The 27,770-nt window shown below is 39.2% G+C and overlaps 1 protein-coding gene and 1 pseudogene across 2 annotated transcripts in view; both read left to right on the forward strand.

Annotated features, from left to right (window-relative positions):
* The window catches only part of LOC308239423 (ATP-dependent RNA helicase DDX50-like), a 58,054-nt pseudogene extending 55,661 nt beyond the window's left edge, over positions 1–2,393 (forward strand). The window contains exons 2-3 of the transcript in view: positions 558–1,821; positions 2,052–2,393. The product of the transcript in view is annotated as an ATP-dependent RNA helicase DDX50-like (transcript). The remainder of the gene's footprint in view (positions 1–557; positions 1,822–2,051) is intronic.
* Positions 1–27,770, forward strand: part of IL1RAPL1 (interleukin 1 receptor accessory protein like 1) — a 1,468,096-nt gene that overhangs the window by 982,641 nt on the left and 457,685 nt on the right. The window lies entirely within an intron of this gene.

Raw genomic sequence — 27,770 nt, forward strand, 5'->3', positions numbered from 1 at the left:
GAAATTTTATTTCTTTCATTTGAATTTTGAATCTATTTCTTTCTTTGAATGCATTTTTTTTTCTTGTTGGTGAAGTGTCTGCTTTAGTCACTAGACTGTGGAGTTAATCTAGATCTTGACAAGTAGTAGGGTGTTGCCATGAAGAGCAAGATATGATGGTCTCTGCAAGGCCATAGTGTCTACATTTCCTTTATGTATGCTGAAATGTCTATAAATTACCCTCTGAAAACTGCTTTGTGTTGCTCTAATGGTTTGTAATGGAATCCAAGGTATGCTAAATATGTACATTAAAAATAAACTGATACAAAAATCCACAAACAGCACATTTATAAGTGATCCAGGCCTCATTTCCTTTTACGCTGTTGCTAACAGAAGGTGATTGTGGCCACCATGCCCAGAGGGAGGCTGTGGCAACCAATGATGCCTGGGAAACTACTCTGGGAGACATTATGGAGGTGGAGATACCCTTGGAGGAGACCTAGAGCCAGAAGAGAGACAAAAGAGTGATAGAAGGAAGTCACGGCACCATTATGACTCAGATGAGAAATTCAAAAAAGAGAAAATGGCATTGCAGATGACCTGGATGCTCCCAAGTCCAAAAAAGCTAAAATGAAAGAGAAGCTAAATGGAGACACTGAAGAAGGATAGAATAGATTTTCAAATGAATTTTCTAAGTCTCAAAAGTCAAGAAGAAAAGATCTGTCAAATGCAGATATTGATGAATATGAAAAAAAGTGTAATCCTTAGATAGTTCTACTCATAAATCAAGTGATAATAAACTAGAGGAGACCCTAACACATAAACAGAAAGAAGGAGCCTTATCCAATTTCCCTATTTCTGAAGAGACTATAAAGCTTCTTAAAGGTGGAAGGGCACCATATCTCTTTCCTATTCAAGTTAAGACCTGTGGTCCTGTATATGAAGGGAAAAATTTAATTGCTCAAGCATGGACAAGAACAGGGAAGGCATTCCCTTTTGCCATTCTCTTGATTGAAAGACTCCAAAGAAATCAAGAGACAATTTAAAAAGCTTCTCACCAAAGTTACTACAAGGCTCCTACAAGGGAACTGGCAAGTCAAGTAGCCAAATACTTCAAAGATATAGCTAGGAAACTGGGCGTAACATGCTTTTATGGCAGAACATCATATCAAAGCCAAATTAATCATATTCAAAATGATTAATATTGACATCTTCGTTGGAGCCCCTAGTTGTAGCAAAGACCATCTGCAGAGTGGCCGATTAGATCTTTCTAAACTGTACCATGTTGTACTTGATGAAGTGGACAAATGTTAGATTTAGGTTTTGCTGAACAAGTTGAAGATATCATCCATGAATCCTACAAACTGATTTTGAAGACAATCGTCAAACTTTACTTTTTTTCTGCAACTTGCCCACAATGGGTATACAAAGTTGCAAAAAATACATGAAATCCAGATATGAACAGGTTAACCTTGTTGGAAAAACAACTCAAAAGGCTGCAACTACTGTGGAACATTTGGCCATCCAATGCCATTGGTCTCATAGGCCAGAAGTTATTAGAAATTTCCTTCAAGTCTACAGTGGGTCTGAAGGGAGGTCTATTATTTTCTGTGAGACCAAAAAGAATGTAACTGAAATGGCCATAGATCCGCACTTAAAACAGAATGCCCATGGAGACACTGCACAGTCACAAAGTGAAATTACACTAAAGGGCTTCAGAGAAGATAGTTTTAAAGTTTTGGTGGCAACCAATGTGGCTGCCCATGGCTTAGACATTCCTGAGGTTGACTTGGTGATCCAGAGTTCTCCACAGGATCTTGAATCCTATATTCATTGCTCTATCAGGGGTCCTCAAACTTTTTAAAGAGGGGGCCAGTTCACTGTCCCTCAGACCGTTGGAGGGCCGGACTATAGTTGAAAAAAAAACCTAAGAACAAATTCCTATGCACACTGCGGGCCGGGGACGAGTCGGCTGCTAAGCAGGACAGGCAGTGGCTCCCGGCGGGCTGGATAAATGTCCTCAGCGGGCCGCATGTGGCCCATGGGCCGTAGTTTGAGGACAACTGCTCTAGATGCATGGGTAGAGCTGGCTGGACAGGGATTTACATATGCTTTTATGCTTTTATCAACCAAGAGAAAGAGGTCAACTAAGATGTGTGGAACAAAAAGCAGGAATTACTTTTAAATATGTAGGTGTTCCTTCTACAATGGATTTAGTTAAATCTAAAAGCATGGATGCCATCAAGAGTCTGGCTTCCATTTCTTATGCTGCTATTGACTTTTTCCGACCATCAGCTCAGGGACTAATAGAAGAGAAAGGGGCGGTGGCTGCATTGGCTGCAATATTAGCCCTTATCTCCAGTGCAGCGAGTTTTGAACCACAGTCTTTGATCACCTCTGAAAGTGGTTTGTGACCATTACTCTGTAAATCACAGAAAAAAATACACGATGTCAGCTGTGCCTGGGAAGAACCTAACAGAAAGCTGAGTCCCAAATTACCGGAATGTGCCTCCTAAAAGGAAATATGGGTGTTTGCTTTGATGTTTCCACAACTGAGTCAGGCAGAGGGGCATGATTCAGACTGGATATTCTCAGTGTCAGCCAAGTTACTTGAAATTGAAGACTATTATGATGGAAACACATCTTCTAATTCCATACAGAAGAGTGGCTGGTCAAGTGGCTGGTCAGGCCAGTCAGGTCGGTCAAGTGGATGATCTGGTGGCCAATCAGGTAGACAGATTCAATAGGGGAGTTGGTCCGGAAGTTGACAAGACGGTAGAAGACAAAGTGGGATAGAAATTGATCAAGAAGTAGGGTTCACCAATGGAGTTTTGACTGAGAATTTGATAATCTATCAGCGTGAGCTTACCTATTTCTGCCTAATCACATACATTACTCACCGAAACTAGGTCATCATGGTGTCTGCTATTTGCAAAGAAGTTGGCCGTATTTTTTAAACTATTTCACAAGAATAGATGGAAACAAATCAACTTATCCAATTATACCTTTGAATAAAAAAAAAATCATTTTATTGTCTCTTTTTTAAAAAAAAAAAAGTGATCCAAAATAAAGTATCATCTAAGATAATACATTTGATATGTTAAAATACACAAAATTTGTTTCAAAATATGTCCCATATTTCTTTAGAGCTTCATCCAATATCAGGATAACCAAATGCAATGAAATAGTTTCAAAACATAATTTCTACATGTGTTTAGCTTCAGTGACTAGGTATTATGAGTAAAATTGTCAGTGTTTATAGACCGTTTATCTTCCTTACTCCTAGAGTCATTCTTAAGTGTCAGGATAAACCATCATTTATTTTTCCTCTCTTTAACACTGATGTGATCAGACCCCTAAATTAGTTCTCTAGTTATTAATCCTATCTAATAAAAGAGTAATATGCAAATCGACCATCACACCAAGACACAAGATGCCTGCCCCCATGTGGCTAAAGATGGCTGCACCCATGTAAACACACGATGGCTGCCACAAAATGGCTGGCAGGGGAGGGCAGTTGTGGGCAGTTGGGGGTGACCAGGCCTGCAGGGGAAAGCAATTGTGGGGGGACCAGGCCTGCAGGGGAGGGCAGTTGGGAAGGACCAGGCCTGCAAGGGAAGTCAGTTTGGGGGGACCAAGCCTGCAGTGGAGGGCAGTTGGGGGGGGGACCAGGCCTGCAGTGGAGGACAGTTGGGGGGGACCAGGCCTGCAGGGAAGGACAGTTGGGGGGGACCAGGTCTGCAGGGGAGAGCAGTTGTGGGGGGACCAGACCAGCAGGGGAGGGCAGTTGAGGGTGACCAGGCCTGCAGGGGAGGGCAGTTGAGGGAAACCAGGACAGCAGGGGAGAGCAGTTGGGGCGGGGGGGACCAGGCCTGCAGTGGAGGGAAGTTGGGAGGGACCAGGCCTGTAGTGGAGCACAGTTGGGGGGGACCCAGGCCTGCAAGGGAGGGTAGTTGGGGAGGACCAGGCCTGCAGGGGAGGGCAGTTGGGGGGGGGGGGCACCCAGGCCTGCATGGGAAGGCAGTTGGAGGGGACCAGGCCAGCAGGGTATGGCAGTTGGGAGGGACCAGGCTTCAGGGGAGGGCAGTTGTGGGCGATCAGGCCAGCAGGGAAGGCAGTTAGGGGTGACCGGGCCAGCAGAGGAGGGCAGTTGGGGGAGACCAGGTCTGCAGAGGAGGGCAGTTGTGGGCGATCAGGGCAGCAGGGAGGGCAGTTAGGGGTGACCGGGCCAGCAGAGGAGGGCAGTTGGGGGAGACCAGACCAGCAGGGGAGGGCAGTTGGGGGTGACCAGGCCTGCAGGGGAGGGCAGTTGGGGGCGACCAGGCCTGTAGGGGAGGACAGTTAGGGGCGACCAGACTGGTAGGGGAGGGCTGTTAGGGGTGACCAGGCCAGCAGGGTAGGGCAGTTAGGGGCAATTGGGCCAGCTGGGGAGCAGTTAGGTGTCAATAAGGCTGGCATTGGAGTGGTTAGGGGGTGATCAGGCTGGCAGGCAGAAGTGGTTAGGTGCATTCAGGCAGAGGCAGGCAAGTGGTTGGGAGCCAGCAGTCCTGGATTGTGAAAGGGATGTCCGACCCTCCATTTAGGCCCGATCCCAATGGGTCGGACATCCCTCAAGGGGTCCCAGATTGGAGAGTGTGCAGGCTGGGCTGAGGGACACTCCCCACTCCCCTGTGCATGAATTTCGTTCACCGGGCCTCTAGTTTTATATAATTTCACCACTACATGTGCTTCTTTACTATTACCTCAGTCCTCCTGTTAGTATTCTTCCCAAAAGGTTATCAGAAAATTTAAGTGGCTAAAGACATATGTAAAACATAAAGCCTATGAACAGCAGGTAAAACCGGGAGTCTTCACATTGCCAGAATCCCAGTCTCATGCCTTTCAGATGGCTTATGGTTGCAAAAAGGTAGACACCATTGCACTCAGCTCTGATCTTGCTGTTATGTTTGATGCTGTGGTCCTGGTTATTAGCTTTTGGGGGTTTGTATGGTAGATATCAACTTTTGTAATTTTAGGACCCCAAGAGTTCAACCCAATTAGTCAAATCCTAGCCATATTTGTGGTTCCCCATAATACTTTAAATTCTGCTATGTACTCCTAGCCTAATAATGGAAAAGAGGGGATCATGCACTTCTTTTCCTATTCTCAAGGTACCATCATTTTGTATTCTATTCAGGTTCTTTTTATGTCTCTCTTTCCAATTACCTGCAAGTTTACTTTTTCTGTGGTGTTTCCTCATTTGTATGTGTCTTATTCCTTCTGTAAGAAAGAAATGGCCAGGCTGAGATTTTGCTAATACCACCATTGTCTAATTACAGCTGTTATGCATGTACAGCAGAAATGCATATCCTGGCCCAGCCGGTGTGGCTCAGTAGTTGAGTGTCAACCTCTGAACCTGGAGATCATGGTTCCATTCCTGGTCAGGGCACATGCATAGTTTGTGGGCTCCATCCCCAGTGTGAGGCATGCAGGAGGCAGCCAATCAATGATTCTCTCTCATCATTGATTTTTCTCTCGCCCTCTCCCTTCCTCTCTGAAATCAATAAAAATATATCAAAAAAAGAAATACATATCCTGTAAGAAGCCACTAAAGCATTTATCAGCCTTTGTGAATTTTAGACTAATTTGACCACTCATTTAAGCTTTAAAGTCCATGCCATGGGCAATTCAAAACCACCACCATGACAAATTAATGCTCTGTCATAGGCAAAGCTGTTGTCTCTCTATATCAGGAGACCCTCAGGGCACTGTTAAAACATGGCAATGTTAAATGTTAATTTTTATTGCCCTATGGAGTTAATCACACATATCTATGATGAGTCCATTTTTAATTAAACAACTCTCTGTTCACTATTTATAATTCTCTCAAAGGAAGCAATCATACTGACAGGGATTCAGAGCCTGTGGAATTTCATACTATCCATTTTTATGAAAGCATGTACTTATATTCCTGGATTTCTGGTGTTTAGTGTTGTAGATATGTAAATTCTGTTTTAAATGCCCTTAGGATTCCCATCACCCACATGAACAATAAAGTTTTAACTTTTCATCTGCACACACACACACACATACACATTTAGCACTTGTCAAAATTTTAGCTTATGCTATAGGTCCTTATATTGACAAAATGCTAGAATTTGATCACTGTAGTTCAGAAAAAAATAATGTAATTTTTTAAATTTTTTTTTATTGATTCCAGAGAGGAAGGGCGAGAGAGAGAGAGATAGAAACATCAATGATGAGAAAGAATCATTGATTGGCTGTCTATTGCATGCCCCCTACTGGAGACTGAGCCCTCAACCCAGGAATGTGCCCTTGACCGGAATCGAAACCGGGACCCTTCAGTCCGCAGGCCAATACTCTATCCACTGAGCAAAACCAGCCAGGGCTAATTTTTCAATATTGGAAATTATCTTTAGCTAGTCATTAAGAATACCTAATTAATGCTAAAGCTTGTAAAAAAAAAACAAACAAACAACAACAACAAAAAAAAAAAAACAGCCCCTTCTTGCTCCTGCCAGGTGGCTCAGTTGGTTGGAGTGTCATCCCACACACCAAAAAGGTTCCATCCTTGGTCAGGGCAGGTACTGGAGGTAACCAAACAATGTTTCTCTCTCACATTGATGACTCTCTCTCTCTCAAATCAATAAACATATTCTGGGATGAAGACTTTCTTTAAAAATCTTTTTTTTAAAAAATAAATCCCGATTCTTATGCTTATACCACTATTATGACTTTGAGGTTTCTAAACCGATCTTATAATACACATTCCAATGACTCTTTCACGTTATATTTTATTCTATTTTAAAAAATATATTTTGATCGATTTCAGAGAGGAAGGGAGAGGGAGAGAGAAAAAAATCAATGATGAGAGAGAATCATTGATCGGCTGCCTCCTGCATGCCCCATATTGGGGATTGAGCCCACAACCTGGGCATGTTCCCTGACTGGGAATGGAACGGAGACCTCCTGGTTTATAGGGCAATGCTTAACCATTGAGCCATGCAGGGCGGACTCACATGTTACATTTTAATTCTACATTTATCTTAATGGAATTTATGACTTCATAATATTTTGTTGTAGCATCATAATTTAAGCTCTAAGGCCACTAAAATGAACTTTTTGAAAAACAATAAACATAATATTCCATACAACACAAGTTCACGTAGTTTTTTTTAAAAAGGGACAGGTTTTCAGTAATTCAATATGTTTTACTATTGAATTTGAAATCTTAATGTAAAATTTGATGAAGAAAATACCTTCCAATATTTCTTTAGCTTCCCAGAATACCATCCAATTTCCCAAGTACTGCATTTTATCTGAAAAAATGTATGAAAATATGTAAACACCCTTGAGACAAAAGCATTTAAATTTTCAAAATTGGACAAGTCATTTAAGACTGAATTTAAACATGAAAATTTCAGATAGTAAAATTGTAAATAAAACTAAATTTATTATCTATAATGATAAAAGGGTAATATGCTAATTAGACCGTACGTCCTTCCAGACAGCCTTCTGGATGACCTTGCTGATGAAACCATGGCTGTGAGGGGCGAGGCAAACCACAGCAGCTGCAAGGGCCAAGCCCCTTGCACTAATTTTGTGCATCAGGCCTCGAGTTATTAATGAAATTACATGATCTATAAATAGACCACATTTCATGTGTCTTTTATCTTTTTATTTAAATTATTTATTGTTTAAAGTATTACATGTGTCTCCTTTTCCCCCATTGACTTCTCCTCGGCCTGCCTTCCTTCTGAGGTTGCATGGTCTGTTTAATGCTTCTCTGTCTCTGGATCTATTTTTCTTCATCAGTTTATGTTGTTCATTATATTCCACAAATGAGTGAGATCATGTGATATTTATCTTTCTCTGACTGACTTATTTCACTTAGCATAATGCTCTCTAGGTCCTTCCATGAAGTTGCAAATGGTAAAAGTTCCTTCATTTTTACAGCAGCATAGTATTCCATTGTGTAGATGTACCACAGTTTTTTAATACACTCATCTGCTGATGGGCACTTAGGCTGTTTCCAAATCTTAGCTATTATAAATTGTGCTGCTATGAACATAGGGATGCATATATCCTTTCTGATTGGTGTTTCTGTTTTCTTGGGATATATTCCTAGAAGTGGGATTACTGGGTCAAATGGAAGTTCCATTTTTAATTTTTTGAGGAAATGCCATACTGTTTTCCAGAGTGGCTATACCAGTCTATATTCCCACCAGCAGTGCACAAGGGTTCCTTTTTCTCCACATCCTCTCTAGCACTTGTCGTTTGTTGATTTGTTGATGATAGCCATTATGACAGGTGTGAGATGGTACCTCATTGTCGTTTTGATTTGCATCTCTTGGATGATTAGTGACTTTGAGCATGTTTTCATATGTCTCTTGGCCTTCTGTATGTCCTTTTTCAAAAAGTGTCTATTTAGGTCCTTTGCCCATTTTTTTGATTGGATTGTTTATCTTCCTTTTGTTAAGTTGTGTAAGTTCCCTGTAAACTTTGGAGATTAAAGCCTTATAGGAGATAACATTGGCAAATATGTTCTCCCATGCAGTGGGCTTTCTTGTTGTTTTGTTGATGGTTTATTTTGTTGTGCAGAAGCTTTTATTTTGATTTAGTCCCATTTGTTTATTTTCTCCTTGGTTTCCATTGTCCTAGGAGCTGTATCAGTAAAGATACTGCTACAACATATGTCTGCTATTTTGCTGCCTATGTATTCTTCTAAGATTTTTATGGTTTCCCATCTTACACTTAAGTCCTGTATCCATTTTGAATTTATTTTTGTGTATGGTGTAAGTTGGTGGTCTAGTTTCATTTTTTCATGTATTTATCCAATTTTCCCAACACCATTTACTGAAGAGACTGTCTTGATTCCATTGTATGCTCTTGCCTCCTTTGTCTAATATTAATTGACATAATGGCTTGGGTTTATTTCTGGGTTCTCTGTTCTGTTCCATTGATCTATATGTCTGTTCTTATGCCAGTACCAGGCAGTTTTGAGAGCAGTGACATTATAATATAGCTTGATGTCTGATATTGTGATCCCTCCAACTTCGTTCTTCTTTCTCAGGATTGCTGCGGCTATTTGGGGTCTTTTTTTTTCATATGAGTTTTTGGAGAGTTTGTTCTAGGTCTGTGAAATATGCCATTGGTATTTTAATGGGGATTGCATAGATTGCTTTGGGTAGTATGGACATTTTAATGATGTTGATTCTACCAATCCATGAACATGGTATATTCTTCCATTTGTTTATGTCTTCCTCTATCACTTTTTTAAAATGTCCTGTAATTTTCCGAGTATAAGTTTTTTACCTCCTTAGTTAAGTATTTTAAAAAAAAACACATTGAGCCCTAGCTGGTTTGGCTCAGTGGATAGAGTGTCAGTGTGTGGACTGAAGGGTCCTGAGTTCAATTCCACTCAAGGGCACATGGCCAGGTTGCAGACTCAATCCCCTATGGGGGGTGTGCAGGAGGCAGCCGATCAATGATTCTCTCTCATCATTGATGTTTCTTTTTCTCTCTCCCTCTTCCTTCCTCTATGAAGTCAATAAAAATATATTTTAAAATAATAATAAAAAACACATCGAATATACTTTTCACTGATAATTCTCACTTTTCTATTGATTTTTTTTTTTTTTTTAGAATGAGTGGAAGAGAGGAAAATACAGAGAGAAACATCTATGTGAGAGAAACACATCAATTGGTTGCCTTCTGCAAGTACCCCAACCAGGGCCCGGGCCCAGGCCGGGGAGGAGCCTGCAACTGAGGTACATGCCCTTGACCGGAATCAAACCTGGGACCCTTTGGTCTGCAGGCCGATGCTCTCTCCATTGAGCCAAGCCAGCCAAAGTATAATACCTTTAAGGTGACACTGTTTCCTTTATGCTGGGTAAAAAGTGAAACTTGAAAAAGATTAAAGTGCAACAGAGTAAATCATGTTTGAATCTAAGTTTTAGGTGACCTGACAATACTTTATCTTTAGATTGGGCCCACTATATATTTTTCTCAGCCATTCATTAAGATATATGCATTTCTAACATTATAGTTGATTTTTTATGATAGTTTAATTTATTGTCTCTTCTAGTTCTTCAAATGTACACATTATATAGAATAGTTATTCTTTGTGGTTGATATTGCTAGTGGCTGAACATCAAACCATGAACCAGGAGGTCACAGTTCAATTCCCGGTCAGGGCACATACCCAGGTTGCAGGCTCAGTCCCCAGTAGGGGATGAGCAGGAGGCAGCCAATCAACAATTCTCTCTCGTTATTAATATTTATATATATCTCTTTCTTCCTCTCCCTTCCTCTGTCTGATATGAATGAAAACACAATCTTTTCAGAAAAGAACAGTTATTCTTTATTTCTTTGGTGAATTTAATGAAATCCACCCATGGGATGAAAATGCTTCCTAGCTCTTATCCATTTCTTTTAGTATTTGTTTATATGCCATTTCATCCAAGCACCTTGTCTTTTCTTTCTGCCTCTTACCTAGTTGAAAACAAAGATGAGTCTATATGTTTAAAAGAATGATCTTTCTTTCTTTCTCATGTTATTTAGCTACCTTAACTATAACGCTATATAATCTATTGTGATGATGATATTGCCATTAAAATGTTATTTTATAATGTTTCTAAATATGTATTGCAGGACAATACTTTAAATATATTTTTATTTAATTAAGTTTCATTTTCACATACTTGAGTATCTGTTCTTATGAATATTCTTAAAACATTCCAATGTTACATTTAAGTAAGCTAATCCAGCCATGCAATAGATAAGAACTCATTATTTTATAAGAATTCTTTATTACATAGAAATATATTTGTGTGTGTATATACATGTTAAATTACTATATATATATGTATATATATATATACACATACACATAACACAGAGAGACATATTTATTAAAGTTCTAGACTCTAGAGAAATATATATTATGGATTATTATCTTTTATTTCAATTATATATAATACGTAATTACTCATGTACCTCTATGTCAGCTTATGTATTTTAATCACAAAACTTCCATACAATTGGTCTCCAAACTTCTCTTCTTTCTGGTCATAGTAAATTTTATGTTTTTGACAATAGCTTTTGTTATCACTAGCAACACTTCTCTAGGGCTAGTTTGCAATTAACTGTCATTTTTGTACAGGGTATAAAAGAAAAAGAAAAAGAAGAGTACATGAGCCAAACAGAATTTCACACTCTATTGACTGTTGTACTGTCGTCAAACTTCAAAAATATATATTGATATTTTATCTGATTTAAGTTCATCAGAAGCATGACTTTAATCTTTGATTCATTAGAGTACTGTGAAGAAGCAATTCAATACTGAATGGCGATATATTCATGTAGCTGTTAAAGTGGCCATTAAAAGCAGTCTGACCTTTTTCAATTTGTGTATTTTCTATGATGACTATCATTGCCATTGTAGCTATCTTTGTGTGCATTTATATAAACCCAGAAACATAAAGCTCTAAGAGAAATAATATTACCAATGTTTCCCCTTAGTTACTATTGTAAATTGACAAATAGCATTAGTACTTTTATATTTTTATGATAAATAGACCATGTAGAATATATGCAATCAAATCAGTAAGGTGATCTCAAAAAAGCCACATCTTTTTTTTTTTAATTTATCCAGCCACAGCCAAAACTACACTCTTTTATTCCAGTGACTCATTGGCCCAAATTCACTGCAAGTTACCGCTTAGAATTGCTTTTACAGGCCAGTTTATGAGCCAGAAAATAAAGAGTCATTTATTTATGGTTAGAACCTCATTTGGGGCCAAAAGTGATATTGCCAAATATACCACTTAATCTCTTACTGAATTGGATCCTCAAAGATTTTTATTTTTTAATATACTTTTCTTGATTTCAGAGAGGAAAGGGGAGGGAGAGCAAGATAGAAACATCAATGATGAGAGAGAATCATTGATCGGCTGCCTCCTGCACACCCCCTACTGGGGATTGAGCCCATAACCCAGGCATGTGCCCTTGACCAGAATCAAATCCGGGGCCCTTCAGTCCACAGGCCAATACTCTATTCACTGAGCCAAACCAGCTGGGGCCAAGTCCATAACCTTTAAAACATATTGCAAGGACATGATAGCTATCTTGAGTAGATGCAATAAGCTTTTTGTCTTGTAGGATTCAGGAAGCACTGCATTCCCAATCTCCAAGCCCCAGGAGGCTTCTCAATTACCCATTTGTCACATCAGATGTCACCTGCTGCTGTGAATGTATGAGTGACATGAAGTATTAAGGTAGAACGGAAAACTCTATTGGGATGCTTGGGACTGGGGGAAAGATGTGGGCAAGGGAAATAGAATGAAATTATTGAAATAAGGTCTGTTTAGATAGTTGGCTGGTGGCTTGTTTCACAGCTAGTTTAGATAGCAAGCCCAGACACTCAGCTGAGCTGGCCATTTATCATTGGCAGGGATGAATAGGCCACACCTTCATGTGCTAGATGTGGTAGCTCAACATCATCTTCAGCAGACATCTATGGAAGTCTGCAGGCTAAGCAAGGAAGGGAGTTTAGTGTGTCACTGTATGATACATGGAAATGCTGAATGTAAAGAAATCTAATGAATGAGAGAAATACTAAATGAATCTCCAGACTGAGGTGAAAGAAAAGAATGATAAAAGTGGGACCAGTGACAAGGAATTATTAAAATTAAAATTGAATTGTTTGCCTCAATGTTTATAATTAAGATGTCATTGAACTCTCCATCAGCATATCCTCATATCATTGAGAATTTAAAATATATTACATCGAAAAATAATACAAAATAAATTATAATTGAGTAGAAACCAACCCCAAATTATAAAAATATTTCACTATGACCAAGTGAGATTATAAGAATTATTCAATATTGGAGAACCTATTAATATAATTTCCCATATTAATAGGCCTAAGAAAAAGATATACACTTATTCTATAGATGACAAAGTTGGGAACAGACATGTTAATGGTGTTGAGATGTCTTATAAAAGAAAAAGAGATGTCTTTTTTGTCAAGCCTTATCTTTAGTGTCTTTTAATAGGCCTTTATAGTTTCTTTCTCATAGGCTTTACTTATTTCCTGTTAAGTTTATTCATATTTTATATTTTTTGTTGCATTTTAATAATATTTTCAATTCATTCTAACAATTTCCAACTCTTCTTATTGGTTATTATTTTTGCATATGATGGCTAAAATATTTTCTTATCAATTTTATAGATTGCCAACTTGTTGAATTATTTTATCAATTGAGCTAGATCTACCACTTATTCTCTAAGGTTTTCCAGGTATACTATACTCTCATCTGCAAATAGAGGGACTTTTATTTCTTTTCTAAATCCTATGCCTGATTTATCCTGTCTGATTTCATTCCTAAAAGTGAAATTCTAAAGATAAAATATAAATAAACTTAACAGAAAGTAAGTAAAGCCTATGAGAAAGAAACTATAAAGGCCTTTTGAAAGGCACTGAAAAGTAAGCTTGACCAAAAAAAATCTCTTTTTCTTTTGTGACATTTCAACACAATTAACTAAATTAATTTATAAATTTAATTCCCCCAAAATATCAACCTACTTTGTTATATGGAGCTAGACAAATAGAAACTAAGGTTTATGTGGACAAAAAAAATATACAAAATATCTGGAAAAACACTAAAAACAGAAAATTTACAAGGGTGACTAGCCCTACAAGATATTAAAACATGTTACAGCACTTCAAAAATTAACAGATCATTAATGGCATATGAATGGACAGACCAATGGAATAAAATAAAGAGTCCAGAAATAGAACCAAGTACATATGGAATTGAATGTATAATAAAGGTGGCATCTCAAATCACGGAGGCACAGGTGAATTTAACAGTAATTAGTGTGGGTAAAAAGAGGAAATTAGATCTCTTTATCAATCCATACAAAAGAATAAACCCTAAATGAATCAGAAAACTAAATATACAAAACAAACCTCTACAAATATTAGAAGAAAATATTGGTGAATTCCTTTATAAACTGGGTATAGGAAAAGGCTTTCTAACTGAAAATCCAGATACCAGAATAAAAAATTAAAAGACAAATGAAAACTTGGGGATAATTTGTGACATATATCATAGCTAGAGATTTAACAATCTTAATATATAAAAAAATTAAATATTGAGAGGGAAACAATTGTTCTGTAGAAGTGGGCAAAAATGTAGACAATTTACAAAAATATAAACATTATCCTTAATGTAAAAAGATGATTGCTCACTAACAAAAAGAGAATTGCAAATTAAAACTACATCGAGGTGTTGTTCTCACCCATCAGATTGGCAAAAATTCAAAAGTTTGAAAATATACTCTATTAAGGAAGCTATGGAGAAACAGGCATGCTTATACATTGTTGTTGAAATTGCAAAATTGTCCACAACACATGGAGGAAAAGTTGGCAATATATAATGAAATTACATTTCCAATCACACTTTAACCTAGTAATCTCACTTTTAGGAATTAGTCATAAGATATACCTTATACTACAAACACATATGCTTGAAGTTCTTCACTGCAGCATTATTTGTAACTACAAAAATATTGGAATCTGCCTAAATAGCCAAACATAGAATATTAGTTGAATCAACTATAGTGCTTGTACACAATAAAGTAGTAAGCAACAATAAATAATGAAGATATATTGGTAAACTAATAGTTGAATAATTTCTTTTTTAAAGTACATTTTTATTATTTATTTCAGAGAGGAAGGGAGAGGGAGAGAGAGATAGAAACATCAATGATGAGAGAGAACCATCTATCAGCTGCCTCCTGCACACCCCCGCTGCGGATTGAGCCAGCATGTGCCCTGATGGGGAATCGAACTGTGACCTCCTGGTTCATAGGTCGATGCTCAACCACTGAGCAACACTGGCTGGGCTAGTTGAGTAATTTCTAAGTGAAAGAAAGTCTCTCTAGTATGCATCCTTTGTGTAAAAAAGTAACGGAAATAAGAAGTGAACAATACCTTATTCAAGTGTTCAAAATTAACACATTAGTTTTCTTTTTTGTTTGTTTGTTTGTTTTAAATATATTTTATTGATTTTTTACAGAGAGGAAGGGAGAGGGATAGAGAGTTAGAAACATCGATGAGAGAGGAACATCGATCAGCTGCCTCCTGCACACCTCCTACTGGGGATGTGCCCGCAACCAAGGCACATGCCCTTGACCGGAATCGAACCCAGGACCCTTGAGTCCGCAGGCCGACGCTCTATCCACTGAGCCAAACCGGCTAGGGCAACACATTAGTTTTCTATTCCTGTGTAATAAATTAATACAAATTTAGCAACTTAAAACAACACTCATTTATTATCTTAGTTTCTGTAGGTCAGAAATTTGGTCTCAGCATAACTAGATTCTCTATCAGATCCTGGCCATGTGATCCCATTCAGAAAACTTCTCACACTTGGAAATTATGACATCAAAAAGAGTCTAGCCCCTTCAAGGTGTTCACCTCATTAGGGTAGGTCCACTCAGATACTCTCCCACTGATTATCTCAAAGATAATTGATTTGGGACCTTATTTACATCTGTAAAATCCCTTCACCTTTGCCATGTAACATAACCTAATCACAGAAGTGATATCCATTGTTTTACCCCCACTCATAGGGAGGTAAGTGTAATAGGTCTATATACTAGGGGTGAAGATCTTGGAAGTTCTCTTAGAATTGGGATACCACAATTAACATCATCAAAAAGAGGAAAACATATATCTTGTACCTCCAGATGCAATATCCTTAAAAGGTTGTAACACCACTTGTCTATATATATAAGCCTAAGCAACCAGATGGCCAAACGACCAGTTGACTGGTCACTATGATGCACATTGACCATTAGGGGGCAGACGCTCAATGCAGGAGCTGCTCCCTGGTGGTCAGTGCGCTCCCACAGTGGGAGCGCCACTCAGCTGACCAATGGGCACCAGACACAGGGCTCACGGCTGGCCGCTGCAGCCTGGAGACCACAGCAGAGCGGCAGCAAGCCTACCAAGTGGTAGTGGCGGCAGGTGCAGTGGGGCTGGGATGAGCAGGAGTGGCAGGCAGGAGTGGCAGGCAGCGTTGGACTGCTGGTTTCAGCACGATCTCCACAGACTACACAGAGGGACCCCACAGGTGCATGAATCCGTTCATGGGGCCTCTAGTAAGGATATAACATGACTTAACATAGTGTTCCCATTAAAACCCCATAACCTAAGTTTTATTATAAGAAAACATCAGACAAGGCAAATTGGGGTGCATTTTATATAATTGGTCTATAGTTTTAAAAAATGGTTATGAAAAAAAATGAGACATTATTCCAGATTAAGAGATACTAAAAAGATATGACAACTAAACGCAGTGTGTAGTTCTAGATTAGATTCTGCAATGGAAAAAAAATCCTATCTAATAAAGAGGGGATATGCTAATTGACTGCCATGCCCTCACAATATGGCGGCATCCACAGCCTCAAGATGGTGGTGCCCAGTCCCCTCAGCTCCGCCTCATCCAGCCGGAGTCCCCCAGTCCCCTCAGCCCCATGTGACCCAGTCCCCGCAGCATCTGGCCTCATTCAGCCTCAGTCCCCCAGTCCCCTCAGCCTCACCTCATCCAGCTGGAGTCCCCCAGTCCCCACAGCCCCACAGGGGAAGGCAGTTGGGGGGTGATCAAGCTGGCAGGGGAGGGCACTTGGAGACGATCATGCCGGCAGGGGAGCAGTTAGGCATCAATCAGGCCAGCAGGGGGGCGGTTAGGGGGCTATCAGACTGGCATGCAGAGTGGTTAGGGGCAATCAGGCAGGCAGGCAGGTGAGTGGTTAGGAGCCAGCAGTCCCGGATTGTGAGATCAGGCCTAAACTGGCAGTCGGACATCCCCCGAGGAGTCCCAGATTGGAGACGGTGCAGGTTGGGCTGAGGGACAGCCCCCCCTGCACAAAGTTCATGCACCAGGCCTCTAGTCTATATATATAAAAGCTTCATATGCAAAGTGTCCCCTCGGAATTTTAACCAACTGTGAGTTCGATTGCTTGCTATGATGTGCACTGACCCCCAGGGGGCAGCAAGGAACAAAGGAAGGCCCCGGCCAGCAGCTGGCAGCCAGGGAAGGGAGGCCCCGACTGGCAGTCGCTAGGGACTCTACCCATGCACGAATTTCGTGCACTGGGCCTCTAGTATCATTATAAAGAACATTATTTGAACAATTAACACATTTAAAATATGTACTACAGATTAAAGTGTTGTATCAATATTAGATGCCCTGAATTTGATCACTGCATGGTGATTCTCAGGTAATACACACTGAAGTTTTAAGGAGTAAAGGAACATAATATATACAACCTAACCTCAAATAGTTCAGGAAAAAATACTTAGGTGCATGTGTATGTGTGAATGGAGAAACAGAAGAGAGAATGAGAAACCAAATGTGGCAAACGGTAAAAATTTGCTGAATCTTAGTGAAGGTAGCCTGAATTATTCTTGTAACTTCTATAATTTTGAAATTCTTTCAAAATTAAAAATTAATATAAAAACTAAAAAATAAAAAATGAACTACATTTAAACATCTTAGCACAGGGCCTGGCTATACATAGTAAGTTCCCATTAAATAACAGTTGATAACACTATCACCGATATTACCTAATTATTGCTTGAAATTTTCATGCAGTAAATTGAACCTATTTATTACCACATTAGGTGTTTTATTGCATTCTGGCAGAGTGTACTATGCATAGCAACTTTATGAGAAAACTACACAAACTACTACTTAAAAATACTTAATATCACTCACTTAAACTCTAAAACAATGTTAATTGTTATATAAATGTGTAGACTAACTGGTGCTGAGAATTCCAGCAAATTTAGTGTTATTGCATTACTGGATTATGGAATGAGTTGAAAATCTTATTTGGTTCCCCCAGAAGCTGAACCTAGATCCTGAAACAAAAATTCAAGAGCAAGTAGTGTATTTGGGAAGAGTTACCAGGAAATATTAGGTGTGGAGATGAGACAGGACTGGAAAGGCATACAATAGAAGGTGCATTATCAACCAAGTTAGCACTAGGGGCCTGAAGCTTAATCTAAGTGGGGAACTTTGGGAGACTGTAATATAGGCCTCAGTTACCCTGCCCAAGGAGGGAGGGGAATGAGGAAGTTGTACACTGACTCCTATTGATTGAGGGCTTCTGGGGAATGTGAATTAATTATAGGCACTTCCAGACTGCCCTTAAGCAACCACTCACAAGAGCTGACATTTGGCAGACAGGGCTGTATGCATGCAAATGATAAATGCCAAAGGGTTCCTGGCTAGTGAGTGCCTCATAGCATCTGCTGAATCAGCCTCCCTGGTCATTTCAGCCAGCAGAGTGATTGCAGCCTAATCATGATGAGGTCTTCACCTTAACTCTATTTCTGGGGTCAAACAGATATGAAGTGAATTATTCTTTCTTCCATTTACTAGGTGAACAACCTGGATGAGTTATTCATTCAAAATTTTGGTTTCTTCATCTGTAAAATAGGGACAAAATAGTGTGGTCCCATACAATTGCTTTAGAATTAAAGAGATCATGCATTTAAAGGCTTGACTTTAGAAAATGCTCATTAAGGGTTAGTTCTAATTATTATGTGTTCATCCCTTATGGTTATTATTACTTTTCATTTTAATTAGGCTGTCAGAGATGATTGTTCTTATCGTGAACTATAAGATGCACCCTGATCTGCTACATTAATGTGTACCTTGGCTACAACAAACCAGAATTGTCTGTAACCATTGAAGACACAGGCTATAGGGACTCCTATTTGCCGTCTGTTCTTGAAAATGACTATCAGTTACTTAGGAGAGTGATGTTGAAAAATACCAAGAAAAGTCAGAGATATTGTAACCAAATGTGAAGCTAAAACATAATAAAAAAAAAACTTGTATGTATATATGCATAAACCATGAACACAGTTAAGAGGGTGGTGAAGGCCAAGAGTGGAGGAGGGATGGGCTGGAAGGGATCAAGGAGGCAAAAGAGGGATATATGTAATACTTTCAGCAAAAATATTTTTTAATATAATAAAACAACAAAGATTTTTAAAAATTAAAAAAAACTCAGGTTGTGAGTAGCACATAAAGGGAAGAAAAATAAACATCATGAGGATTGCATTAGCCATACACTGTATGCTGCAGAAGTATTTATGGAATAGTCACAGTTTTACTGGTTGATTGCATGAACTACATTTGGATCAGTACAAGCAGAAAGCCATATATTCTTTCCTGAATTGCCCCTTCAAATCCACTGTCATGGCTTGTCCTTCATCTATGAATGGAACCTTAGCCAATCCCATAGTTTGTCAGTCCCATAGTATATTAGTTTTCTAGTGCTGCCATAACAAAGTACCACAAACTAGGTGACTTATGAGAACAGAAATTTATTCTCTCATAGTTCTGCTTATAGAAGTCCAAAATCTAGGCATTGGCAGGTCCATGCTATGTCTGAAGGGTATAGGGGGTGATCCTTTCTGGCCTATTCCTAACTTCTGGTGATTTCCAGCAATACTTGGCATGGCATTTTCTGCTTCCATCTTCATATAGCTCTCTCCATGTCTTTCTGTGTCTTCACATGGCTATCTATCTATCTATCTATCTATCTATCTATCTATCTATATAAAAGCCTAAGCAACCTTTACAACTGAATGAACTGAAAGACCAGTCGACTGGTCACTATTACATGCACTGACCACCAGGGTGCAGACGCTCAATGCAGGATCTGCCCCCAGGTGGTCAGTACACTCCTACAGTGGGAGTGCTGCTCAGCCAGAAGCTGGGCTCACAGCTGGCAAGCGCAACTGCGGTGGTACGAGCCTCTCCTGCCTCCACTGCAGCACTACCAAGTGGCAGTGGTAGTGGTGGGGCAGAATGAGTGGCAGCGGAGCTGCGCCCAGCCCCAGTTGGGGCTCCTCCCCAACTGCCTGCTGCTTAGGCACTGCTACATCCCCCGAGGGGTCCTGGATTGTGAGAGGGCTCAGGCCAGGTTGAGTGACCCCACCCATGCATGAATCTGTGCACTGGGCCCCTAGTCTATATATATAAAAGCCCAATGACTGTTATGGTGGAATGACCGAAAGACCAGAATGACTGGTTGCTTATGATGTGCACTGACCACCAGGGGGCAGACACTCAACGCAGGAGCTGCCCCCTGGTGGTCAGTGCACTCCCACAGTGGGAGCACCACTCAACCAGAAGAAGCCAGGTTCACGGCTGGTGAGCGCAGCGGCGGTGGCGGGAGTCTCTCCCACCTCCGTGGCAGCGCTAAGGAGCTGTGAGCCAAGTGGTAAGGAGCGAGAAGACGGGCCATAAGCAGCAAGTAGGCAAGCGGTTAGGAGTGAGCAGGCAGGTGGTTAGGAGTGAGAGGCCCCAGATTGTGAGAAGGATGTCCGAGGATTTCTGGATTGCGAGAGGGGGCAGGCCAGGCTGAGGGACCACCCTCCCCCCGCACAAATTTCATGCATCAGACCTCTAGTATTCTTTTTTTTAAATATATTTTTATTGATTTCAGAGAGGAAGGGAGAGGGAGAGGGAGAGACAGAAATATTAATGATGAGAGAGAATCATTGATCAGCTGCCTCCTGCATGGCCCCTACTGGGGATCGAGTGCTGGGGTCTTTCCGCAGCTGCAAGGGTTCAGGAATCTGGAGAAGGGCTGTGCGTAAATTGAATAAAGAGACTAGACATGAAATATAAATTTGGAGGGCATGGGGGAGCCAGGGGAGGCTCCACTTTCTAGTGAAGTGGGCTCTCCGAATGTCTGGACCCATAGCTTTTTATTTGCTAGGAAACACAGTGGCCCTTTAGGAATGCAAATAGGTAAAGTTCCATAAACAGGAAAAGATTATCAGGTTGGGGGAAATGCCTACAGCTGTTCCAGCAGCAGGTAATAATTATGTAGATTTTCAGCCCTGCTGAAGCCCCAAGATGTATCAGCATTCTGATAAACTTTTTGCATAATTATGACCTCCTGGAATTAGCCTCCAGCAATTGAGCCGGCAACTCAGCATGTGCCCTTGACTGGAATCAAACCCAGGACCTTTCAGTCCTCAGGTGGATGCTTTAACCACTGAGACAAAGCATCTAGGGCTCTAGTATTCTTAATAAAGGCATGAGTCATATCAGATTGGGGGCCCACCCCTCTTCAGTAATCTCATTTTAACTTAATTATATCTGCAACAATCCTATGTCCAACTAAGGTCACATTCTTAATTTCTGGAGGTTAGTACTTCAACATATATTTTTGAGGGACATCATTCAACCCATAACACATAGATAATGACAATCTAGGTCCATCAATAATTCAACCCCAAATCTTCTCCAATGTAAACAACCTTTCTTCCTCGATTCAGGCCTGCATTATACCTGAAAAGCTACAATGAGGTGAGCATGACTCCACTTCACTGCCTCCCCACATTATTCTGCATCTCCTCTTTCTCCACTGACAACAGGTACAACTGGGTAAAGATGCTGAGGTTGGAAGAAGAGAAGAGAGGAAAGGATGAAGAAAGTTCTTGTTTTGGTTGGTAGGATTATTTTGGCTTTGATGTCCTCTAAGGCAGCAAATTCCAAATTCTGATTTGTCTTTTCATTCAGTTGTTTTTCTCACGTCTGAAACCCACTTATGCTCAAGGTATCTCTTACTTAGAGCTAGATTTATGTAGATAGTGCCTCCATCACTAACAACCAAATCTTCAATCCCTTGGTGTCTCATTCTTCTCTTCATTTGGGATCTCTGAATCCTCCGGGCAGGTATCTTAGGTAGAGACTCTCTTGAAATGGGCAGGCATCCTTCTCCAAGGTTGACAACAACCCCACAATAAATGCAGGAGTCCTTGTCTTACAAAGCTGGGTGTATTTCCACAGGCATTGATTAGTAAAACTCTATCCCAGACACTTGCTCCTGAATTTTCAAGAGTGAGATATTATTATTTTTTTAAATCTTCAGCTGAGTATATGCTTATTGATTTTAGAAAGAAAGGAAGGAAGGGAGGGAAGGAGAGAGAGAGAGAGAGAGAATAGTGTGGTGAAGGTCTGGGAGGGGCGGGTGCAGGGTGGAGGAGGTCAATGGGGAAAAAACAACAAAGGGAACATCTGTAATACTTTCAAAGATAAATTTAAAAATAACATTAATAATAACAAATTTCATTGAAAAAAATAGCAAATGCATAAAAATTTACATAGGTTAAGAAAAAATTGTTTTGCTTTAGTTCTGCCCAGATCTTCTCAGATCCCTTCTGAAAATTAAATGTATATCCTCTCCCCAGTTACTGTGCTTTCACACTCAACACTCATCAACCAGTTATTTTTGAAGGATTGTCCTCAGGCTACTAAAGCCCATTCCCTTCTCCCCTCCCACATGAGAGAGCTCAAAGTCTATGAATTTCCCCGGGATTTTTGGAAATGTTCTTACTAATAAAACCCTTTCTGGTTTGCCCTGAAAGTCTTTATTTTAATGAATCGCTTATACACAAATCCTTGTCTCAGGGTCAGTTTCTACAGGATGCAAAACATATAGAGAAAGAATTTTGATGAAATATTTAAATAAAACTTGGTATGTGAGGAAGAATTATCATCTCAAGCTAAAACCAAGAATAATAGAAAGTTCTCTTAAGCCAGCAGGAATTATGATTAGAAAAAAAAAACGGATTTTCATTATTTGAGAATGTTAGAATGAGCTATTTATACAGAAAGAGCTGTGTACTTGCTGTGAGGACTTTACTAGTAAATGTATATAAGCATTTTTCTGGATTGGTTTCAATATAGGGCAGTCCTTCTGGAACAAAATGATTAGCTTAGTGGCTTCCCAGAGCCTCTTTGGCTCTGACAATTGTATAAGAGCACAATATTTTCATTAACCTAAGCAGTAAAGCTTTTTTGATTATGCATTGTGCTAAGGGCTTTACAATGATGGTTAAATAGATTTAGCCCCTGCCTTTTAGGAACTTAAACAAGCAAACTTTCAAAGAGCAATAAAAGAAATCTACTGTTTATGGTGTACTACAAAGAAGTATTAAAGTAAGAGAGAATGAAGATCACTTCAAGGAAAAATTAATGGATTGCAAATATTAGCATTTCAAAAAAGGAATATTTAGAACTGATACCAATTTGAATTTACAGATGAGATATGCACAAGAAAAATATATCCATGGTGCGCCTACTCCAAATTGATCAATTTTTCAGGGAATGTAGGAAGCTAAAGAACAAAAAAGCAATATAATGAAATGAAAAAATAGTTTTTATCATGATATTAGGGGAAATATTAGGAAGTAAATTTACCAGAAAGATGTGAAGCTATGCATATGTATGCAGTGATTTTTAATAAAAGTGTGGAGAAAGAAAAATGTTAGTGGTCAGGATATTAATAAAACCCTTTTGCAGGATAAATTCCATTTATATCTTTGGGGAAGCAAATAATAGTTCCCCATAGAGGGCTGCATGCCAGGATCTAATGCCAGAAATTATTTCTTAAAGAATTTAAGAGACTTGACTTGGGTGGTGAACATACAATACAGTACACAGATGATGTATTCAAGAATTGTACACCCAAAATCTATATAATTTTATTAACCAATTTTACCCCAATGCATTCAATAACTTTTTTAAAAAAGCAATTTTTCCTTTTGAAATTCTAAACACATTTTGACCTGAACAATTTTGAAATAAATTTTCTTCTGAGTTTCTTAGAATGATAAAGGAAATAGTAGTTAAGTGTGAAAATGACTGAATTTTAATCACTTTAATTTTTTTATTTTTCAGTAATACATTTATTTTTGGCCTTGTAAGAGAATTATACAATAAGCAAGTGATTTGTTATTAACCTATTAAAATAGAGGATAGTTGAAAAATTATATTTCAATTGCTGAGCAACAAAGCTGATCTGAAGCTTTAAAATTGTTTTTCAACTATAGTTGACAGTCAATATTATATTGGTTTCAGGTATTCAACATGGTGAGTAGACATTTATATACCTTACAACGTCATAACCCCAGTAAATCGAGCACCCATCTGATACCATACAAGGTTATCCTATATAATAAAAGCCTAATTTGCTAAGTGTCTGGTCGTCTGGTTGGCCGTTCAACCAATCAAAGCATAATATGCTAATGATATGCTAAGGCCACTCAAACACTTGTTATGACATGCACTGACCACCAGGAGCAGAGTGTTGACTGATCGACCAGTTGGTATGACATGCACTGATCACCTGCTGGGGTCTGGCTGATCAAGACTGAGGGAGACAGGCTGGACATGCCCTGGAGCCCTCCCACAGTCCCTCCCAGGCTGGCCAACTTCCCGTGTCTCTCCCCAGCCCCAAACGTGCAGTGGTGGGGTCCTTCGGCCTGGCCTGCACCCTCGCAATCCAGGACCCCTCAGGGGATGTTGGAGAGCCAGTTTCGGCCCAATCCTACAGGCCAGGCTGAGGGACCCCACTGGTGCATGAATTCGTGCACTGGGCCTCTAAGTTACAATATAATTGACTATGTTCTTATGCTGTACTTTACTTCCTCATGACAATTTTTATAACTGGCAATTTGTACTTCTTAATCCCTTTCACCAATCACCTCAACCCCTCCCATATGGTGAGGACAAATTTGTTCTCTGTATCTATAAGTTTGCTTCTGTTCTATTTGCTTATTTTGTTTTTCAGATTACTCATATACTAGTAAGTGAGATCATATGGTACTTGTATTTCTCTGTCTGACTTATTTCACTTAGTTTAATGTGTTCTGGGTTCATCCATGTTGATGCAAATGACAAGATTACATTTTTATGGCCAAGTAATATTCCACTGTATATATGTACTACATATTCTTTATTCATTTGCCTATTGCTGGACACTCAGGTAGCTTCCATATATTGGCTATGGTAAATAATGCTGCAGTGAACATAGGGACACATATAGCTTTCCAAATTAGTATTTTGGATTTCTTTAGGTGACTGCCCAAAAGCAGAATTGCTGGGTCATGTGGCAGTTCTAATTTTAATTTTTTGAGGGACCTCCATTTGTTATTAATAGTGGCTGCACCAATTTCCAATCCCACCAACAGTGCACCATGTATTGGGTAGTGAACATACAATGCAATATACAGAAGATGTCTTATAAAATTGTGCACTTGAAACCTATATAATTTTATTAACCAATGTCACCCCAATAAATTCAATAAATATTTAAAAAATCAAAAGACACAACAACCCCTCCAAAAAACTTTGCCTGTGTGAATATTGAACACACATTTTCAGCTGTGCAAGACACAGAATATGTTCCACCCTTTCTTAGAATGTAATTGAAAGATATTGTGCATCAGAACCAGAGAGTAAACCAGAAAATAATGCAGTTCAGAGAAGCTCCATGATTGGAAGGCCCTCTGGGAAGCAATCTGTTCCAATTTAAAAAGGAGGGAGGACTTCAGAAGAGAAGTATATGGGAAAGTAATTTTATTTTACCCTTTATATTTTAGGACAATGTAAAAACAATAATGCAGAATTTAAAAGGATAATAAAAAAGACAATGAAGTATAAAAAATACTAGCACCCCTTTTAAGAGAATGGGAGGATAACTTGATGATAAAATGCAAGCAATCAAAATCAAAACAGCCTAGCCAGCGTGGCTCAGTGGTTGAGCATTGACCTATGAACAAAGATGTCCAAGTTCAATTCCCTGTCAGGGCACATGCCCAGGTTGTGGTCTCAGTCCCCAGTGGTGGGCATGCAGGAAACAACTGATCAATGATTCTATCTCATCCTTCTCCCTTCTATCTCTCTCTCCCTCTCCCTTCTTTTCTGAAATAAATAAAATATACATATATTTAAAAAAAGATCAAAACAAACAAATCAAAACCCAAAACTATTAACATTGACTATTTGGTAAAAAAACTGAAGAACTTTGAATACAAGTAAATATAGGATTGGAAATAAAAATAAAGACTCTGAGAGTCATATTTGTAGAACAGAATGTAAATATTATAAACTTTGAAAAAGTGATTTAATATGAGATTGGAACAAGAAGAGGGAAGAGGTTATTTACCTGTCTTTTACATGGAAAATAAATCAGTATGGCTTACAATTGAAATATGTATTTTAAAATATCATAATTATAGTGAAACCAACCTCAGTGATGTTTCATGTTAATTTTTATTAAATTTATAAAGTACATGGATGGGTCATTAAGAAACCAATAATTGTTTCACTTCAGATTATTTCTTCATTTATTTTAAAATAAAAATTGCATTAACTCTGTTTCATTAAAATATATGACAAAGTTTGATATACTCCCATTTTATACAATTTAATCTATATTTATTTCTGTATATGTATTAACGAGGTAGCTGGGATGATAGTTATGTGATGTTTTTTGTCTGTAGTTTTTAATATTGTTTGATTTTTTTAAACATTGAAAATATTCTATAAAATAACCATTCCAAGAGAAAGACAATTTTGTAAAAGTCACTTAAAAAATCAATACAGCTTTTTATAAGATTATCAAAAACCACATAATTCAAGTAAATTTGATTTATAATATACCAAAATGTCCTATGTATAACCTTAAATAGTTTTTTTTCCAACACAATTTAGTAACCTCCTAAGTTATCATTATCTTACTATACAAATGTGTAGTCTTCTCCTATATTTTCAAGTGGAAGAAATGTATTAACAGTATAATTGCTGTAAAAAATCTTAGTTAACCCAGAGAACTCTGACATAAAAGTATCTAGATTAAAAACACATGATCTGTTATTGGGAAGATATAGGACACTGTGGAATGAAATTCAACCCAAATTATTACCTTTATTTTACATCGTGCTTCAGATTTTGTGAACTCCTTTTGCTCTTCAAAGAATGTCTGGTGATAGAATATATTTGCTTTTACTTGATAAAGACAAAAGTAAACGATTTCTCTGGTAAAGTTTTGGGGCACAGTATACTTGTTCGTTTGATAAGAAAATGCATTAGAAAACACCAGTATCTAAAACTCCCAGGCACAAAACACTAATTTACAACCACCTAGAGGCTCTCCTAGCCTGAATGTATTAGAGAGGGAAAGCCTAACCTAAATCAGGTAGTCTACATGCTTTCCATTCACCAGTGAAATTAGCCCCAATGGTGTGAGAATGAGACCAGGGATCTCAGCTTTAGTCAGCCTAGCCAATCTCTCTTTGCTTCATTTCCTTCCACTTCTTGTTTTCCTATCAGGTCACGGGTTAGCAGACCATGCTGCACATAATTATGACCTGGGGTGCTGAGTATACGTTTTTCACTTCCAATAGGCATCCCATTTGCAGGAAGCACATCCAAAAATATATAATAAAAAAAATCATATACTTGGACCATCCTATATAATAAAAGCCTATGGTGGAACAACTGGTTGCTATGACATGCACTGACCACCAGGGGGCAGATGCTCAAATGCAGGAGCTGCCCCCAGACTGCAGGCCCCAGGCCAGCCAAGGTGGGTGCCAGCGGGCCCCCCCCCCCCCCCCGATTGCCCCATTGGTCACTCTGCAAAGGGAGGCGACCTGTAGTGGTGGCAGGGGGGTGGGGCAGGCCAGCGAGCAGCACCAGGCTGGACAAGGTGGGTGCTAGCAGAAGCCTCCTGATCACCCTGCCAGTCGCCCCACAGATTGGCTCTGATCGCCAGCCAGGCCTAGGGACCCTACCTGTGCACAAATTTCGTGTACGGGGCCTCTAGTTATGAATAAATCATATTCAGATAAAACTGTGTTCTTGAAATATTCCTCAACTTATTTGTTATTGATC

This window comes from Plecotus auritus (genome assembly GCF_963455305.1).
Source record: "Plecotus auritus genome assembly, chromosome: X".
NCBI lineage: Eukaryota > Metazoa > Chordata > Mammalia > Chiroptera > Vespertilionidae > Plecotus > Plecotus auritus.